At 46.4% G+C, this 19,972-nt stretch overlaps 1 protein-coding gene across 6 annotated transcripts in view; it reads right to left on the reverse strand.

Annotated features, from left to right (window-relative positions):
• CHDH (choline dehydrogenase) overlaps window positions 1-19,726 on the reverse strand; it is a 40,292-nt gene extending 20,566 nt beyond the window's left edge. For 2 of the 6 annotated variants that reach the window (XM_030307032.1, XM_030307027.1), the window contains exons 1-2: window positions 15,864-16,082; window positions 15,041-15,104 (exon numbers count right to left, since the gene is read on the reverse strand). The gene's annotated coding sequence lies outside the window, so the exon portion shown is untranslated. The other 4 variants (XM_030307028.1, XM_030307029.1, XM_030307030.1 and 1 more) reach the window with 4 other exon arrangements.
• Window positions 19,727-19,972: the final 246 nt, after the last annotated feature.

The following is a 19,972-nucleotide window of genomic DNA, read 5'->3' on the forward strand; positions in this document are numbered from 1 at the left end:
TTATAAACGTCTTTATTTGCAGATAACATGAGCATCTATATAGAAATTCCCAAGGAATTTATGAAGGGTACTGAGAATTAATAAGCGAATTTAACAAGGACATAGGATACAAGGTCAACATACAAAAGTCAATTGTATTTTTATATACTATAAACAATTGGAAATTTAAATGTAAACGTAAGTAAAAAAAATGAATTTATTTTTGATGTTTGACTGCTGGCAGGTTTAAGCTCCATTCCCTCCTTCTTGCCGTGTATCTGGGCAAGTCAATAAGATAGCCCTGGCATTTCTGCCCTCACTGTCAGTTGGGGCAGGGGGACAGAGGAGTTCAAATCATAAAAATCCAACCTATACACAGGTATCTTCACCTTGCTCCTGTTCCCCAACCATAATAAAAACCGGAGCCACTCACCCTTCCCTTCACTCAAGCTACCCCAGAACAACTCGTGTGCCTGCACTGCTCTCCCCAGAAAACCCCATTCTGTGAAAAACAAGCCCTGTCGTAGCCTCTTGGTATATGTGTGGTGTCATCAGTCTCAACATTCAAACAAATTTTGGGTGGTGGTAGGGCTGATCCCATCTTCTGTGGGGCAACCACAAAACAAAACAGTATCATTTACAAGAGCATCAGGAAATGTGAAATGCTTAGGAGTACATTTAACAAAATATGTGCAAGACTTATACAATGAAAACTACAAAAACCCGCTGATAGAAATTAAAGAAAACCTAAATAAATAGAAAGAGATACCATGAACAGGAAGACATAACACTGTTATGATGTCAATACTCTCTAAATTGATTTATAGATATAATGCAATGGCAATCAGATCTCAGCAGGATGTTTTTTTATAGAAATTGACATGCTGACTTCAAAATGTATATGGAAATACAAAGAACATAGAAAGTTGTAGTAGAGTCGTACAAAGAAACTCTTCACAATAGTGAAAATGAAGGAACACAGAACTTCACATCAACACAAATGAATCCTAGAAATATATTCAAATATAAAAGCAAACTTATGGATGGTATGACCTAAATAAGACCTTTATATAAATAGTTTCAAAACATGTAATCCATGTATGTACCTAACATCAGAGCCCCAAAATATATGAAGCAAGCATTAACAGATTTGAAGGGATTATCATATAATTCAACAGTAATTAGTGGAGACTTCTATACTCAAATTTCAATAATGGATAGAATAACCATTATAGATCAACAGGAAATAGATGATTTAACACTACAAACCAACTGGACCCAGTAGACATATACAGAATACTCCATCCAACAGCAGAATATACATTTTTCTCAAGTGCACATGGAACATTCTTCCAGGACAGACATATGTTAGCCTATAAATCTTAATAAATTTTAAAAGATTGAAATCATACAAAGTATCTTTTCTAATCATAATGAAATGAAAGTAGAGATCAATATCAAAAGGAAAACTAGAAAATTCACAAAAATGTGGAAATTAAACAACACACTCTTAAACAGCCAACTTGTCAAAGAAGAAATCACAAGGAAAATTAGAGACAAATGAAAACGAAAACAACATAACAAAACTTAGCAGATGGAGCAAAAGCAGTGCTAAGTGGGAAATTTTTAGTTGCAAATGCATACATTTAAAAAGAAGAAACATCTCAAAAAAAAAAAAATAACCTAACTTTAAATCTTAAGATACTACAAAAGAAGAGCAAACTAAGCCCAAAGCTAGCAGAAGGAAGGAAATAATAGATTACAACAGAGATTAATGAAATAAAGACCAGAAAAATAGAGAAAATCAAGCCAAAAGTTATTCTTCAAAAAAAAAAAAAAAGATGAACCTTTGAGTAGAATGGCTAAGAAAAAAGAGAGAAGACTCAAATTAGTAAAATCAGAAATGAAAGTGGGGACATCACTACTGATTTTACAGAAATAAAAAGGATTATAAGCACTATGAATAACTGTATATCAACAAATTAGATATCCTAGATGAAATTCCCAAAAAATTCCCAGAAATAGACCATCCATCAAAACTGAATTATGAAGAAATAGAAAATATGAATAAACCTGTAACTAGTAAGGAGATAGAATCAGTAATCAAAACCCTCCAAACAAAGAAAAGCCCTGGACAAGATGGCTTCACTCATGAATTCTACCAAATGTTTAAAAAAGTTAACATCAATACTTCTCAAATTATTCCAAAAAATGAAGGGGAGAGAAAATTTCCTAATTCCTTGTATGAGGCTGGCATTACCTAGAAACCAAAGTCAGACAGACACTAACGAGAAAACTACCGACTAATATATCTTATGAATATCAATGCAAAAATTATCAACAAAATATAAGCAAACTCAATTCATTATATTAAAGAAGATTATGCACCAAGTGGAATTTGTTCCAGGAATTTAAGGATGGTTCAACATACAAAAATCAATCAATATAATACACCACACTAACAGAATGAAGGAATAAAAACTATATAATCATCTCAACTGATGCAGAAAAAAAACATTTTAGAAAATTAAACATTTTCATGATAGAAACCATTCCATTTATAATAGCATCAAAAAGAATAAAACACTTAGAAATAAACTTATCCACAGAGTTTAAACACACTACAAAACATGGCTGAACAAAATTAAAGAAGACATAAAGAAAAGGAAAAAACCCCACGTTCATGGACTTAATATTGTTAGTGATAATACTACTCAATGTAATAGATACAATGTAATATATAGATTCAACGTAATCTCTATCAAAAGCCCAACAGTGTTTTTTTTTTTTTGCAAAAACAGAGAAACTTAACCTAAAATTCATATGGCATCTCAAGAGACCCCAAATATCCAAAATAGTCTTAGAAAAGAAGAAAGTTGGAAGAATCACACTTCCTGATTTCAATACTTACTACAAAGCTACAGTAATCAAAACAGTGTGGTGGTGGCATAAGAATAGACATGTACACCAACAGAACAGAGAGCCTAGAAATAAACCCTTGCATAAGTGGTTAACTGGGGGTGTCTGGGTCTGTTAAGCATCTGACTTTGGCTCAGGTCATGATCTCATGATTCATGAGTGTGAGCCCTGTGTTGGGTTCTGTGATGACAGCTCAGAGCCTAGAGCCTGCTTCAGATTCTGTGTCTCCCTCTCTCTGTCCCTCATCCGCTCACACTGTCTCTCTCTCAAAAGTAAACAAACATTAAAAAAAAAAATGGTTGGGAATGCAAGCTGGTGCAGCCACTCTGGAAAACAGTATGGAGGTTCCTCAAAAAACTAAAAATAGAACTACCCTACGACCCAGCAATTGCACTACTAGGCATTTATCCAAGGGATACAGGTGTGCTGTTTCGAAGGGACATATGCACCCCCATGTTTATAGCAGTACTATCAACAATAGCCAAAGTATGGAAAGAGCCCAAATGTCCATCGATGGGTGAATGGATAAGGAAGATGTGGTATATACATACAATGGAGTATTACTCGGCAATCAAAAAGAATGAAATCTTGCCATTTGCAACTACGTGGATGGAACTGGACAGCATTATGCTAAGTGAAGTTAGTCAGAGAAAGACAAAAATCATATGATTTCACTCATATGAGGACTTTAAGAGACAAAACAGACGAACATAAGGGAAGGGAAACAAAAATAATATAAAAACAGGGAGGGGGACAAAACAGAAGAGACTCATAAATATGGAGAACAAACTGAGGGTTACTGGAGGGGTTGTGGGAGGGGGGATGGGATAAATGGGTAAGGGGCACTAAGGAATCTACTCCTGAAATCATTGTTGCACTATATGCTAACTAATTTGGATGTAAATTTAAAAAAATAAATAATAAAATTTAAAAAATAAATAAGTAAATTTTCCACATTCATACCTAGTTAATAAAATAAATTAGATAATTACAGCTAATTCAGTTTCTCTCGCACTATTTTACTCAAATGAAATTAGATACCAAATTTAAAATAAATCAATTTTTGACTGTTTAATATTCAAACATATCACTTAAATAAGTAACATGGTTTTTAGAGCTAACTTAGAATTTTTAAAATCTGTCTATAGTTTAATCATTTTCTATTTTTTTCATTGATTTATGTCATTCTGGTTGTGTCATAATAAGAAACAATAAAAGGAAATGATAGAAAATTACTATTTTAAAATATTACAATTCTACATAAAATATGAGCCTAGAGATTATTGAAAGTAATATATGTAGTTTTGTCATTTATCTTCGGAAATGTAATATGTGCTATTTAATATCCGGATAATAATATCTTCCTTCATAGATTAAAAAAAAAATGTGGTTGGGGCGCCTGGGTGGCTCAGTCGGTTAAGCGTCCGACTTCAGCCAGGTCACGATCTCGCGGTCCGTGAGTTCGAGCCCCGCGTCGGGCTCTGGGCTGATGGCTCGGAGCCTGGAGCCTGTTTCCGATTCTGTGTCTCCCTCTCTCTCTGCCCCTCCCCCGTTCATGCTCTGTCTCTCTCTGTCCCAAAAATAAATAAACGTTGAAAAAAAAAATTTTTAAAAAAATGTGGTTAACTGATTTTTGACAGTGTGCCAAGACTACTCCATGCAGAAAGTTTGGTCTTGCATTAAGTTGGACCCTTACCTTATGCCACGTATTAAAATTAAAATAGATAAAAAACCTAAATATAAGAACTAAAATTACAGGGGCGCCTGGGTGGCGCAGTCGGTTAAGCGTCCGACTTCAGCCAGGTCACGATCTCGCGGTCCGTGAGTTCGAGCCCCGCGTCGGGCTCTGGGCTGATGGCTCGGAGCCTGGAGCCTGTTTCCGATTCTGTGTCTCCCTCTCTCTCTGCCCCTCCCCCGTTCATGCTCTGTCTCTCTCTGTCCCAAAAATAAATAAAAACGTTGAAAAAAAGAACTAAAATTACAAAACCCTTAGATTAAAACATAGGGGAACATCTTCATGACAATGGATTTGGTAATGATTTCTTGTATAAACACCAAAAGCACAGGCAACAACAACACAATAGATACATTGGACTTCATCAACATTAAAAACTCTGTGCACCAAAGGACTCCATCAAGAGAGTAGAATGATAACCCACAGAATGGGAGAAAATATTTGCCAATGATATATCTGAAAAGGGATTAACATCTAGAATATATTTTTTAAAAACTCCTACTATTCAATTACAGGAAAAAACAAACAACCCAATAAAAAAAGATTGAGCAAACGACTGAAATAGAAATTTCTCCAAAAATATACAAATGGCCAATAACCATATGAAAGATGCTCAACATCACTAAAACAACTTAAAGCCACAATAGGATACCACCTCACACACATTAGGATGTCTAAAACAAAATTTTTTTTAAAAAAGGAAAGCAACAAGTGTTGACAAGGATGTGGAGAAATTGGAGCCCTCGTGCACCATCAGCTGGAATGTAAAATGGCACGGTTACTGCAAAAAAACAAAACAAAACAAAAAAAACACACAAAAAGATAGTTTGGTGGTTCCTCAAAAAGTTAAACATAGAATTACCTTATGATCTGGCAATTCCACTCCTAGGTATATACCCAAAACAACTGAAAGCAAGGTCTCAGATATTTGTACCCCAATGCTTTTAGCAGAATTATTCAAAATAGCAAAAAGGTAAAAACAACATAAATGTCTATCGATAGATGACTGAATGAGCAAGATGTGGTATATACATACAATGGAATATTATTCAGCCACAAAAAGGAACATTCTAATACATGCTACCACAAGGATGAATCTTAAAAACTATGTGAAGTAATTCTGCCACAAAAGGACAACTGTTGCATGGTTCCACTTATATGAGATCAATTCATAGAGACAGAAAGTAGATTAGAGGTGACCAGGGGCTAGGGAGAGAGCAAATGGGGAGTTACAGGCACACCTCCAGGACACTGCAGGTGTGGTTCCAGATCATTGGAAGATCATCCAGATCATAAAGCAAGTATCACAATAAAGTGAGTCAAATGAAGTTTTTAGGTTCCCAGTGCATATAAAAGTTATGTTTACACTACAGTGCAGTCTCTTAAGTATGCAATAGTATTATGCCAAAAAAAATGTATATACCTTAATTTAAGAATATCTTACTACTGAAAAATGCTAACCATGGGGCGCGTGTGCAGCTCAGCCGATGATGCGGCCAACCCTTGATTTCAGCTCAGGTCATGATTTCACAGTTCGGTTCGTGAACTGTGGATTGAGCCCCATGATATGGGGATTGAGCCCCATATCAGGCTCTGTGCTGACAGCATGAAGCCTGTTTGGGATTCTTCTCTCCCTCTCTCTCTGCCAGTCTCCTGCTTGTGCTCTCTCAAAATAAATAAATATTAAAAAAAAAAATAGAATAAAAAATGCTAACCATCATCTGAGCTTTCAGCAAGTCAATCTTTTTGCTGATGGAGGATCCTGCTGTGTTGACAGCAGCTGACTGATCACGGCAGTGGCTGCAGATGGCTGGGGCTCCTGTGGCAATTTCTTTAAGACAACGGTGAAGTTTGCTGCATTGAGTGATTCTTGCTTTCACAAATGATTTCTCTGTAGGATGTGATGCATAGAACTTCTTTCAAAATTGGAGTCAATCTTCTCAAATCCTGCTGCTACTTTTATCACCTAAATTCATGTGATATTATAATGTGTTTTCATTTCAAAAATCTTCACGGCATCTTCACCTGGAATGATTCCAACCCAAGAAATTACACTCTTGGTTTATCCCTGAGAATCAATCCCTCATCCGTTCAAGTGTTTTCATGGGATAGCAGCAATCCGGTCCTATCTTCAGGCTCCACTTCTGATTCTAGTTCTCTTGCTGTTTCCACTATATCTGCAGTAACTTCCTCCACTGAAGTCTTAAACCTCTCAAAGACCTTCATGAGGGCTGGAATCAACTTCTTCCAAATTCCTGTTGATGTTGATATTTTGACCCTTCCATTAAGTCATGAATGTTCTTAATGGCATCTAGATAGTGAATCCTTTCCAGAAGGTTTTCAATTGACTTTGCCCAGATCCATCAGAGGAATCACTGTCTATAGCAGCTATAGCCTTATGAAATGTGTTTCTTAAATAATAAAACTTGACATTTGAAATTACTCCTTGACCCATGGATTGAAGAATGGATGTTATGTTAGCAGACAGGAAAATAACACTGATCTTGTTGTACATCTCCATTAGAACTCTCGGGTGACCAGGTGCTTTGTCAATGAGCAGTAATATTTTGAATCTTTTTTCCTGAGCAATAGGTCTCAATAGTGGGGTTAAAATATTTAGTAAACCATGTTATAAACTGATGTGCTGTCATCCAGGCTTTGTTGTTCATTTATAGAGTACAGACAGAATAGGTTTAGCATAATTCTTTTTTTCTTTTTTATTTACTTTGAGAGAGACAGTGCGAGTAGGGGAGGGGCACAGAGAGAGGAGAGAGAGAGAGAATCCCAAGTAGGCTCTAGGCTGCCTGCCAGTGCAGAGCCCAATGTGGGGCTTGAACACACAAAATTGTGAGCTCATGACCTGAGCCAAAACTAAGAGTTGGACGCTTAACCACGGGAGCCGCTCAGATGGCCCAGATTTAGCATAATTCTTCAGGGCCCTAGTACTTTTGGAATGGTAAATGAACATTAGCTTCGCCTTAAAGTCACCAGCTACGTTCACCCTAAAAAGAGGCAACTTGTCCTTTGAAGCTTAGAAGCCAGGCATTGACTTCTCCTCTCCAGCTATGAAAGTCCCAGACGGCATCTTCTTTCAGTGTAAGACTATTGTATCTACACTGAAAATCTGGTTAGCATAGCCACCTTCATCAATTAGCTTAGCCAGACCTTCCAAAGAATTTGCTGCAGCTTCTACATCAGCACTTGCTGCTTCACCTTGTATTTTTATGTTAGGGAGACGGCTTCCTTCCTTAAACCTCGTGACCAAATCTGCTAGCTTCCAACTGTTCTGCAGCTTCCTCACCTCTCTCAGCCTTCACAGAATTGAAGAGAGTTACAGCCTTACTTGGATTAGGCTTCAGCTTAAGGGAATGTTGTGGCTGGTTCGATCTAAAAAAAAAAAAAATTTTTTTTTTTTTTTACATTTGAGAGAGAAAAAGAGAGAGAGACAGAGCACAAGTGGGGGAGGGCAGAGAGAAAGGAGACATAGAATTCAAAGCAGGCTCCGGGCTCTGAGCTGTCAGCACAGAGCCCAATGCGAGGCTCAAACTCACAAACCGCGAGATCATGACCTGAGCCGAAGTCGGACACTTAACCGACTGAGCCACCCAGGCGCCCCATGGTTCGGTCTTCTATCCAGACCACTCAAACTTTCTCCATATCAGCAATAAGGCTGGTCTGCTTTCTTATCTTTGGTGTGTTCACTGAAGTACCACTTTAAAAAAAAAAAAAAGTCTTTTAATTTTATTTTAGAGAGAGAGGGCACACATGAGAAGGGGAGAGGGGCAGAGGGAGGAAGAGAGAGAATCCCAAGCAGTCTCTGTGCTGTGAGTGTGGAGCCCAAAGAAGGGCTCGATGCCACGACCCTGGGATCATGACCTGAGTCAAAATCAAGAGTCAGATGCTCAACGAACCGAGTCACCCAGGCGCCCCTAAAGTAGCACTTTTAATTTCCTTCAAGGACTTTCTTTGCATTTACAGCTTGGCTAACTGTTTAACTCAAGAGGCCTACCTTTGGGCCTGTCTCAGCTTTCAACATGCCTCCTTCACTAAGCGTAATTATTTCTAGCTTCTGATTTAAATTGAGAGATGAGACTCTTCCTTTCATTTGAACACTTGGAGGCCATTGTAGGCTTGTTAATTGGCCTTGATTCAATATTTGTTTCATCTCAGGGAATAGGAAGAAGCAAGGAGAGGGAGAGAGACAGGGAAGGGCAGATCGGTGGAGCAGACAGGACACATAAGATTTACAAATCAAGTTCACCATCTTCTGCAGGGATGGTTCGTGGCACTCCAGAACAATTACAACAGCAACATCAAAGATCACTGATCACACATCACCATAGCATGATAATAAAGTTTGAAATACTGCAAGAATTACCAAAATGTGACAGAGACATGAGGTGGGCAAATTCTGTTGAAAAAATGGCGCCAACAGACTTGCTTGATGCAGGGTTGTCACAAACTTGCATTTGTGAAAAACCCAGATCTACACAGCACCTTAAAGCAAAATGCAATAAATCAAGGCATGCCTGTACTCTTTAGCGGGTACAGAACTTCTGTGTGGGGTGAGGAATGTTTTGGAAATGGATAGCAGTGATAGTTGTACAACATTGTGAACGTACTTAATGCCACTGAATTGTACACTTAAAAATGGTTAAAGTGGTGATTTTTATGTTATGTATATTTTGCCATAATAAAAAAAAAACTGCAAAAAACTCTCCCCTATCACATGCAATACAATTCTGGAGGCTGAGTGACTCAAACCTAGGACTGAGGAAAGTATAAAGAAATCCAGGATACTGTCTCTGAGTAGGGTGTACCCAGGTGTTTCCACTTGCACCCGCCATGTTTTGATCTTTAATCTCCGTGACAGACACAGTATGTTGGTGTAGCTCCACTGAACGTCTGAAATAATTAATAGTCAAAGTCGACGGGATTAGGAAGCAACGTGGCAGCTTTACCAGGAGGCACCAAGCTTATTGTGGAGAAGTGAAGACAGGTCCCTTATCCTTGGGGTGATGCCCGGTCACTTACTCTCCTTGACCCCAGTCACTCCAAACCCCACCTCCTACCACAGCTCTGGCTCCAACACCCCCCTCCACATGCTCCACCATGGAGGGACCTTTAATTGCTCTCAAAGTTCTGGGCCTGGCCTTCAACTAGGCACACATCTCTCCAGCCTCTGCGCAGGGTAGACTAAACTGGGGCTTATCTGTCTGGTCCCCACCTCTGCTGAAGTTGGGAAAGTCCCTCCGGCGCCTCCGCCTCCCTCCCCCACCGCAACCCAGTATCTGCTGAATAATGGAGACAGGAGAGCACAGGGCACTTGCCCCTCTCACTTCCCCTTCTCAGGATGCACGTGGTTCAGCTCTCCACCCCATACCATGGCCAGGGGTGGGGCTGGGCTTTCCTCTTCTCTCCAGGCAGGCTTAGTGCCCGTTGCCCCAGGCAGGCTCCTACCTCAGAGCAACATTTCCCTGCTCCTGAGATGCATCCAACAGGGGCTGGCTCCCCCCTCCCCTCAGGAGGCAGGCCTTGGGCTGGGGGAAGCAGAGGAGTCAATCAGGCTCCTGGCTCACAGTGTTGGAAGGTGATTGGCCCTACAACATGCTGACTGTGTGCAAGGGAGTAAGGGGGTGGAGGGAGTGGGGTTGAAGAGGGAGGGCCCACTACCCAAAGGGAACTCCTTGAGGCCGGGGACCCCCTAACCCCTAGTGCAGTGTCCTCTCAGGCTTCCAGACTGGGTGGGTGGACAGACCAACAGGAGCTCCCTGGCATGGACGGTGTGGGAAGTGAGGGCTGGAGTGGGGGTGGAGGTAAGGAGCCAGAGAAAGCCAGGATAGCGTGTGATCATTTGAGGGTGTGTGTGTGTTTGGGGGGTGGGTGGGGAGTCCTATCATGGGTGGGGTAGCATCCAAGGCTTCCTTCTGAGTCTGGATGCCTCTACCCCTGACCTGCTCTGTTTCATGGGACCGACCTTGGCTCTGTCTAGGGCCCTGTCTGGCCACTCCTGTGGCTCTGAGCAGCAGAGGAAGGGGCAAGCAGAGACTTCTACCCTTCTTGGCTCCCGGTCCAGGGGAGAAGACCCTCATGCCACACTCGTCTTCCTGGGGCAGTCGCACCAAGCCACCCCTTCCATCCATCTTGGAGCTGGGCACCTGGTCCCTGAGGCACTTCTGTCTGGGAAGCAAGGCTTTGGTCAGTTCAGGCCCCAACCCCCAATGCCAGCAATGGACACAGCGGATGGGTCAGGCACAGAGATGACATTCAATGAGGGGCAACAAATGTAGGGGCCACCTCACCCTATTAAGTATCACTATCCAATGAGGTTCTCAACCTTCTAGGCTGGGCTTTGTGTGGGTAAAATGAATAGTGCTCTGAATCTGCCTTTGTCTGACCATGAAGCTCCATTAAGCCATGGAACCAGAGTTATAATTATACTAGTAATAATAGGGGTGCTTCACATGGGTCACCATGCACATTGAATCCCCCAGAGACATGGATGGGGATGGAGCATGGGGAGGGGGTCTTCTCCTTCTCCATCATCATCATCATCATCATCATCTATTATCATCAACTCACGTTACAGAAATGGACAGAAGCCTGAGGGATGGAGCCCCTGGCCTGTTTCAAGCTGGAGGCCAGGACCCATCCCACCACAGGCCTGAGCAACAAAACCATATCACAGGAGCCAAAAAGTCATGGTCAGCACATGGAAAGGGTGCAAGGCACCATGTGTCCACACCAGGGCTCTGGAGGCCAAGAAGTGGTGAAGGATCAGCTTTCCTGCAGCTTGACAAAGCCTTCCCAATGGCACAACCATCTAACTGCCCAGCCCTGTGGCAGGCTGAGGTAAGTGCAGGGTCATGGCCTAGGGTAGGAATCTTGGTCAGAGATGAGACCTGGCTGAGAGGTGAAGGTCTAGTAAATAACCCTGGGGCGCTGTCTCCTCCCACGGGACCCTCACTACCACCTCTAACCCAGGCCATCCATGCTCCCCAAGATGGTGGAATTAGCTTCCTCCGGGCCTCCTGGCTCCTCTTGTCCCAACAGCCCTGCCTAGTCTGCCCCCTGCCCACTCTATCACCTTCCACCCCACCATGAGCCTTGCTGTCTGGGTTCCAGGTGCATGACCACCCTCCCTTCCTCACACCCAGGGCCTCTGCATGTGCTACGCCTCTTTCCAAATATGTGGCCCCACATCCTTTCACCTGGGCCACCCTTTGCCTTCCCTCAGGCCCCACTCAGCCATTAATTCCTCTGGGAAACCTTCCTGGGCCACTGGCCACATCCACGTGGGACTTCTTGTACCACACTTACTGGGATCTCAACAAACTAAGAGTGAGATGAGCTGTCCAAGGCCCATCCCCTGAGACAAGGGCTCTGCAGCCTCACCCCCTGCAACACTGGCCTGGGGCTGGCATTCTGGAATGCTGGCTGGCCGGACACCTAAGGAGGATGGGCCTACCTGCAGCCTACAACGCCCTGAGCCTGGGCAGTATGAAACATGGCCACTGAACTCATGCATCTGTGCCAGAGTGGACAGAGGGGGTCATGGAATGTTCTGTGTCCTGACGTGGTGGTGCTCCCCCGGGGGATATACAGATCAAAATTCACCACTGGTACACTTTACTCTATGTATGCTGTAGCTTAATTTTGTAAAAATTATAACAAGAAGACATTTCCTCCAAAAGTCAAGTTCTTCTTCCTAGAAATCTCATCTGCCACATATTGGTGCACAATCAACAAATAAATCAGAAATCCTCTTCTCACTTCTTCAAATGGCTCATCATTTGCTGCTTTAGACAGGACACCAGGCTGCCTGGACAGAACCCACCTGCCCCGGGAACCCCCTGGTACAGCAGCTGTGGCAGGACATAGGGCAGGACAGAGGCTGGTTGGGATGTGCCTCAAGCTGCCAGGAAAGCCCCCTTATGGGAGCCTCCGTGCCTGAGGCCACACCAAAGGCCGGGCTTTTGTCCCCAGCTCTGCCAGGACCTGCTACATGACCTAGGCCCAGGGTTTCCTGCTGTTCCTTAGTAAACACTTGCTGTGTGACTAGTATATAAAAATATATTCACGGTGGGGCGCCTGGGTGGCGCAGTCGGTTAAGCGTCCGACTTCAGCCAGGTCACGATCTCGCGGTCCGTGAGTTCGAGCCCCGCGTCGGGCTCTGGGCTGATGGCTCAGAGCCTGGAGACTGCTTCCGATTCTGTGTCTCCCTCTCTCTCTGCCCCTCCCCCGTTCATGCTCTGTCTCTCTCTGTCCCAAAAATAAATAAACGTTGAAAAAAAAAATTTTTTTTAAATATATTCACGGGGCACCTGGGTGGCTCAGTCGGTTGGGTGTCTGAATTCTGCTCAGGTCATGATCTCATGGTTCATGAGTTCAAGCCCTGCATCGGGCTCTGTGCTGACAGCTCTGTGCTTCGGATTCTGTGTCTCCCTCTCTCTCTGCTCCTCCCCTGCTCACTCTCTGTCTCTTTCTCTCTCTCTCTCTCTCTCTCAAAAATAAATTTAGAAAAAAAAATATAATTCACTTCATGGGGCGCCTGGGTGGCTCAGTCAGTTGAACGTCCAACTTTGGCTCAGGTCATAATCTCACAGCTCGTGGGTGCGAGCCCAACACCCGGCTCTGTACTGGCAGCTCGGAGCCTGGAGCCTGCTTCGGATTCTGTGTCTCCTTTTCTCTCTCTGCCCCTCCCCAGCTCGTGCTCTCTCTTTCTCTCTCTCAAAAATAAATAAACTCAAAAACGATTTTTTTTTTTTAATAAATAAAAATACGTTCACTTCAGGAGAGGAGACAGACGTGGAAACAGGCACAGAGGGACAGTGACTTCTCTTACAAGAGCTGGGGCCAGTATTGCTGAATCTGTCCACCCCACAGACACCTGCCTGGATCAGGCTCCATCATCTCCCCCTGGGACCCTCCTAATGGTTCCTAGCGGCGTCTGTGCTACCAGGACCCCCACTCCACACCACCTTACAATCTGCTCCCCACACGGTGGCTGAAGGTCAGCTTGGGCCTCACCAAAGTAACTCCACACAAAGGAAACAAGACGACGAACAACTCCTTTGGGTCCAGAGAGGGGTCTGAAGGGAAGAACACAACACTGCTTACCGTAGAGGCTGCTTTGAGGCAATTGAGGCGTGGAATGTGGAAAGGGCCACAGTAACCCCCTGGCTGAATACTGACAGACTCATAAGGTGACCCACCTCGAGATATCTATAGGCCCTAATTAACCAATAGGCTATTTACAACCAGGAAGTTACCAAAAAGGAGAATTCCATATGTCGCCATACCTCCTCTCTTCCCCCTTTAAAAAGAGCCCCCACCCACCGCCTCCTGGCAGACAGTCTCTCCTCTGCTGTCCTGCCCTGCCGCTCCCTTGTGGTGTATTCAATAAACTTCTATCTCCTTTGTTCTGCCTCAGGTGAAGGCCAAGCCACCAGCTTCTGATCATCACCCCAGATTTGGGGGGCCCTCAACCAATCAGGAGAGACACCGCACCCACAAAATACCCTTGCCAAAAAATTCAAACCCAAATCTGCTCAGATCCACCAATTTGGAGGAAAGTCACAGGAGCATAGGAAAGGACACCCAGAGGGCCCATCAACAGAACCCAGGTTAAGGGAAGCTCCATAGATTTCTTTGACAAGAGATTCAAGTGAAAAATAAGACAGAAAGTGACGGAAGGAAATCTATGGAATAACGTGTGGATCTTCCTTAGACCCTGGAAATGTGAACACTGGCTGGATTTTTGAGGAGATTAAGAAGGGCGTCACTGCTTGTCAGATGTGACAATGGCCCTGTGGTTATGTTGTTTAAAATGACTCTCTCAGAAATACATACTAAGAAATAGAAGAAATAGGATTTGGGATTTGCTTTAAAACAACCCAGGGTGTCATGAGGGGGTGGACAAAATAGGATCACAGCTGCTTTGTGATGGACACGTGGGGCTCAGCAAAGGCTCCTGGCTAATTTTGCTGCAAATTTTCCATAAAGAAAAGGGTGTTGTTGTTGTTGTTGTCTGTTTTAAATCTCAAATATCGCCACCAAAGGAGTGAGGGAAAGAAAGGAGGGTAGGCCGGAGAACCCCTCCAGGCAGGGGGCCAGGTCTAGGCTGGAGGGTCCCCAACCATTCCACTGCAAATGCGTACACATTCTGTGCTCTGTGCAGTTTTCAAGTCTCAGTTAAAAAACACCCACCTCGGGCACCTGGGACTTCAGCACAAGTCATGATCTCACTGTGAGTTCAAGCCTCGGGTGGGCGGGCTCTGCGATGACAGCCAGAACCCATTTGGATCCTGTGTCCCCCCTGTCTCTCCGCCCCTCCCCCTGCTCACTTGCACGCATGCTCTCTCTCTCTCTCTCAAAAATAAATAAACATTAAAAAAAACAACCCACCTCACACCCAGATATGGCAGGATTCAGGGCCACCAGTGCCAGCATACACACTGTTGTGGATTGTCTGTGAAAGAGAAGAAAGTCAGAGCTGAGAAACTTCTACAGCAATGTCACACAGTTACTATGTCTGCTGGGTGTCGTCCTTAAGATAATGGCTTTAAAAAGTGAAGGGGGGCGTGGCTCAGTCCGCTCAGGTCATGATCCCACCCTTCGTGAGTTTGAGCCCCGCGTCCAGCTCTGTGCTGACAGCTCGGAGCCTGGAACCTGCTTTGGATTCTGTGTCCCCCTCTCTCTCTGCCCCTCCCCTGCTGGCACTCTGTCCCTCTGTCTCTCAAAACTGAATAAAAGTTAAAAAAAATTTTTTTTAAGAAAATAAAATAAAAAGTAAAGGGAGCTGGTTGTCAAGATCCTTGGGTTGCAGCCCCAATGCCGTCACCACTCATGGTTTATTTAGCACCTCTGGGCCTCAGTTTCCTCATCCATAAAATGGGAACAGAGCCACCTCTTCTGTAGGTTTGATAGGAGAACAAAAGGAACTCAGAGCCAAAAACACCCTTCAAAGAATGAGAAGTGTTAAGCCAAACCACGTGGAGATTTTGTCACACTCCCAGTGTGGCCTTGGCCCTGTCCCTGCCCTACTCCCTGCATAGCCTCACTCACCCTGTTTCCACCTCCATCAAGTGCAACCACGGCCAAACACAGTATTACTGATAATAGATTAACTAAAGTATCATTGATCAAAAAAATAGATCACCAATCCTCCTGTGTGTGCCTGACACCTCCAGGAACCCTCCCTCCAGTCCTTTGGGGCCCACTTCATCACCCTATGTACAGCTGGGGCTCTGGGAGAACAGCGGTCCCTGCCCCCTTTGTGTTCAGACTTGCTTTCAGGTCCCAGCATGGCAACACACGCAAACACTAATGCAAGTACACGTGGGCTGCGACTTCACAGGGTTTTGTCCCAGAACAGGCAGAAGTCATATTAACGTGGAGTTCACCGCCTGGCCCCATCTGCGTTCTTTCCTGGGCTGGCCCCTCCACGCCACGGCAGCAGAGCAGACAACAGCAGTCCTGTGGCCCTGCTGGGAAGAGTGGGTGCGGGCCTCAGTGAGGCTTCACGTCCCTGGCTCAAAGCAGGCATTACCCTTGACCCTGCAAAGCCCAACGAGCTGGAGGAGAACACGGGTGGGAGGAGTACCGAGGACACAGGTGCTCCCACTAGACCCAAGCCCCAGCTGGGGTGGGCCGCTGAGGCCCTGGGAAGCAGCCAGAACCGGCTTGCTCTTCATGAGACAATGAGTCCACTGTTACTGGCCGGGACCTTGATTAATATTTGCAAAAGGAGCAAAGTGGAAAATTCCACCTGGGCGGAGGCAGGGCCCAGGGGAAGTGTCAACAACCTCAATGGCCTTGTTCTCCCCGGGATGGACCAGGCAGAGAAACAAAGGCCTGATAAAGGATACAGAACCTGAGAGTGTCAATGCACTTGGATCCAAAGGAATTTCCTTATTTGGGTCAGGGAGGCATTAATTTTTTTGTCATCCTGACTTTCCTGCCCCTAAACTGACACAACACCTTGAAATCCTTCAACTCTCTTTCTCTCTCTGTAGTCTCCCAATAGCCCTGCCAGACGAGCAGAGCTGATGCTGGCCCCATGTTACAGATAGGGAAACTGAGACTCCAACACAATGAGAGCTTCGCCCAAGGCCAGCAGCTGGTGAGTAGCACATCCAGGCAAACCCTGGTGTCTCAACTGCCAGCGGTGGCACAGAGCCTGTTCCAGGGAGTCTGGGGTCAGGTGTCACAGGGACTAGACAGGGTGGACTTCTGGGCTCCAGCAGAGGCCCCGACCTTCACTCCACCAGAGGAGGAAGAGGAGAAAGAGGAAGAAGCCCAAAGCAGCTCTCCCGGGTAGGCAGGTGTAAGCACCACCATGGGGGGAAGGTGTGCGTAATTGATTCATTCAAGCATTTAACAGTGCCTCCTAAATACCGGGAGGCCAAGGCCACTGTTGATGCGAAGGTGCGCTGCGTGGTGGCCCTTTGAGAAACCCAGACCTGGCAGAATTCAGGACTGAAGGGGGAAGGTCCAAGTATCTCCAAAGGCTGCTTCCCTCACAAGCTCAAGTCACCTCACTGAGCCACTTCACGGTCTCATCTGCCCCATTTTACAGAAAAGGAAACTGAGGCCTTGAGAAGGGCAGCGACATGCCACAGGTCACAGAGAGAGAGGAAGCTAAGACACCTGGATACTTAGTGGCCCTGCCTCCAGTTTATAAAGCTACAATGTTATTGGGCTTAGGTATTCAAACCAATGGTGTCCCTTCCAACGGGCCCCTCGAAGGCTGTATGCTTACCAACAAGGACCTCTCATGAAGAACACTTTTTGGAAAGACCTTCCGAGCCAGCATGGACCCCCCCCCCCCCGTTCACCCCCCAAGCAGGCACAGCTTGCTTGCCTACAGAGAACACCAGCAGTGGCTACAAGTCCTTCCCCTCCACGCCCATCCCGCAGTCCTGTCTACAGAGCTGGTCATGGGCATCATCACCATCCCAGAGCCCCAGAGGGCCAGGGCGCTGTCAGCGCTGGGCCCACACTCCACGCTGCTCAGCGTCCCTCCTTCCACCCCTGCTACCACATGCTCAGTGACGTCCACACCACACTCACCTCCCCCTTCACTCATCAGCTCCTGCCCCTGGAGAAAAAACCTTCGACCCTCCTTTTCTTTTTTTTAAATTTTTTTTTTTTCAACATTTATTTATTTTTGGGACAGAGAGAGACAGAGCATGAACGGGGGAGGGGCAGAGAGAGAGGGAGATACAGAATCGGAAACAGGCTCCAGGCTCTGAGCCATCAGCCCAGAGCCCGACGCGGGGCTCGAACTCACGGACCGCGAGATCGTGACCTGGCTGAAGTCGGACGCTTAACCGACTGCGCCACCCAGGCGCCCCTACCCTCCTTTTCTTAAAACCACCCCCACCCCACTCCCATCTCTGAATGCATTTCCTCCCATGTCCATTTCATCCCCTCTTGTCAAAGCCACCCCTGACTGCGAGTGACGCACCCTGACCTCTCTGCCCCATTTGATCCCCCGGGGCTGCTCCCTCATCCCGGGTTTTTTTCACCCCCTATAAATGTCCTACTCATAAATCCTATCTCCAGGCCTCAGCTCTGCATCCCTGCTCGTTCCCACACCTCTCGCACTCATGGTCCCAACACACAGCTGTAAAGCCAGCATAGCTCGGAGCCTGGCCCACAACGGGGACTCACCTGTTCATTGAGGGAATGCATATTGGTTAGCAGCCACCTTCTCGCTGGTCTCAGAGGGGCTGGCCCCCCATTGCCCTGCACAGTCACCCAAGTGGCCTTTCTAAAGCTTAAACTGACCACTGCCTAAACCTCGGCTGTTGTTGTTCCTTGGCACCCGGGGACAAAGTTCACGATCTCCACCGGGCCTAGGGGCCTGTCTCCAACTGCAATTTCACAGCAGGGCAGGCACACATGCCCTTGAACATGCACTCACCACATTCATCCCCAGAGAGCGCCCATCAGCCAGTACCTGTGTGTCATTCACCTTTGCACCCCAGGACTGGCACCCTGCAGGTGTTTGCTGAGAAGACACACAACTATCAGAGCTGTAAAAGGTCTCAAGGACCACATAGGTCAAAGAAACTCAGAGAGGTTGAGTAAGGGGCCCAGAGTGACCCAGCCCCAGGCAGTGATGAGGCAACAATCTCCCGTCAGTCAATTCTCCAGGGTCAGGAACCAGACCAATCCTCTGGAAACGTCACATGGAGCCCCACATGTACGCATGCCAGAGCTCTAGCTGACCTTGAGACTGAGCTCCAGTCCATGTAGCCCGAAATCTGTACCCAGCAAGTGAGCCAGGCCTGGCACATAGTAGGACCTCAGCAAAACCAGCTGCTTGATAAAGTCAACCTCTCACCAGCTGACAATTCCCTCCATAAGTTTCAGGGCCGTCTCTAGGCCTTCATCTCTTCATCTGTAGGAAGGCCGCTAACATGGCCTGCAAGTTTCAGTGGCCTGGAGTTGGTCAACCTAACTTGGTCCTTTGCAAACAGGGGACTGCAGCAGCCCAGATCTAAGCTCTGAGATCCACTGTTAGCCCAACTAATTTTTTGTTAACCTGTTCCCAAATCACTGTGTCTCAAAGGATGGTTCCAGCCAGCCGCAGGCGGCAGAATTACCAAAAGAGGGCTTGTAAAAGCAGAGCCCAGTGGGTGCCCAGGGGTCAGAACAAGTGTCTGAGGGCCGGCCGGGGATTTGCATTTAAGGCGGCGCGTGATTCTTGCGAACAGCGAAATCCTGACAGCGTCCAACGCTTCCGCCTTCGGACACCCAAGTGTTACTTTCAGACCTCGTTTTGTTTGGCAGTAAACACACCAGGTTTCCATTACTCTAACACACAACTTAGTTCCTCAGAAGTACTAGCTGCCGCGAAGAACTCAGCGAGGTTCGGCTGCCCACGTCCCACCCTTTTGTCTCGGGGAGGGGGGGAGGAAGGGGCGCCGGTGCGGAAGGTGGGGCTCCTGCCTCGGCGTCCAGCCCGGGTCCCCCCGACTCACCCACTCCCGGCCCGAGGCCGCCCGGGGCTCCGGTCTGCGGCCAGGGCCGTGCGGGTCGGGGCGCGCCCCATGCTACTCACCCTCGGCAGCTGGGGCCCGGGGCGGGGCGGGGCGGGGCGGGGGGGGGGCTGCGGCGGCGGCGGCGTCAGGGCCCTCGCCCCGCTACCCTGTAACTGGCGGCGCCGGCGCACCGCGCGCTCTCCGCGGCCTGGAGGGGAACGACGGGCGGGCGGTTCGGACCGGGTCTGCGGGCTGGCCCGAGCGCGCGTGTGCAGTCCTGCACTTGGCTCACTGCTCCCACGTGTGCACGGGGCCCGGAGCGCGCCGGGACCGCCGGTGCTCTGCC

This window comes from Lynx canadensis, chromosome A2, assembly GCF_007474595.2.
Source record: "Lynx canadensis isolate LIC74 chromosome A2, mLynCan4.pri.v2, whole genome shotgun sequence".
Lineage (NCBI taxonomy): Eukaryota > Metazoa > Chordata > Mammalia > Carnivora > Felidae > Lynx > Lynx canadensis.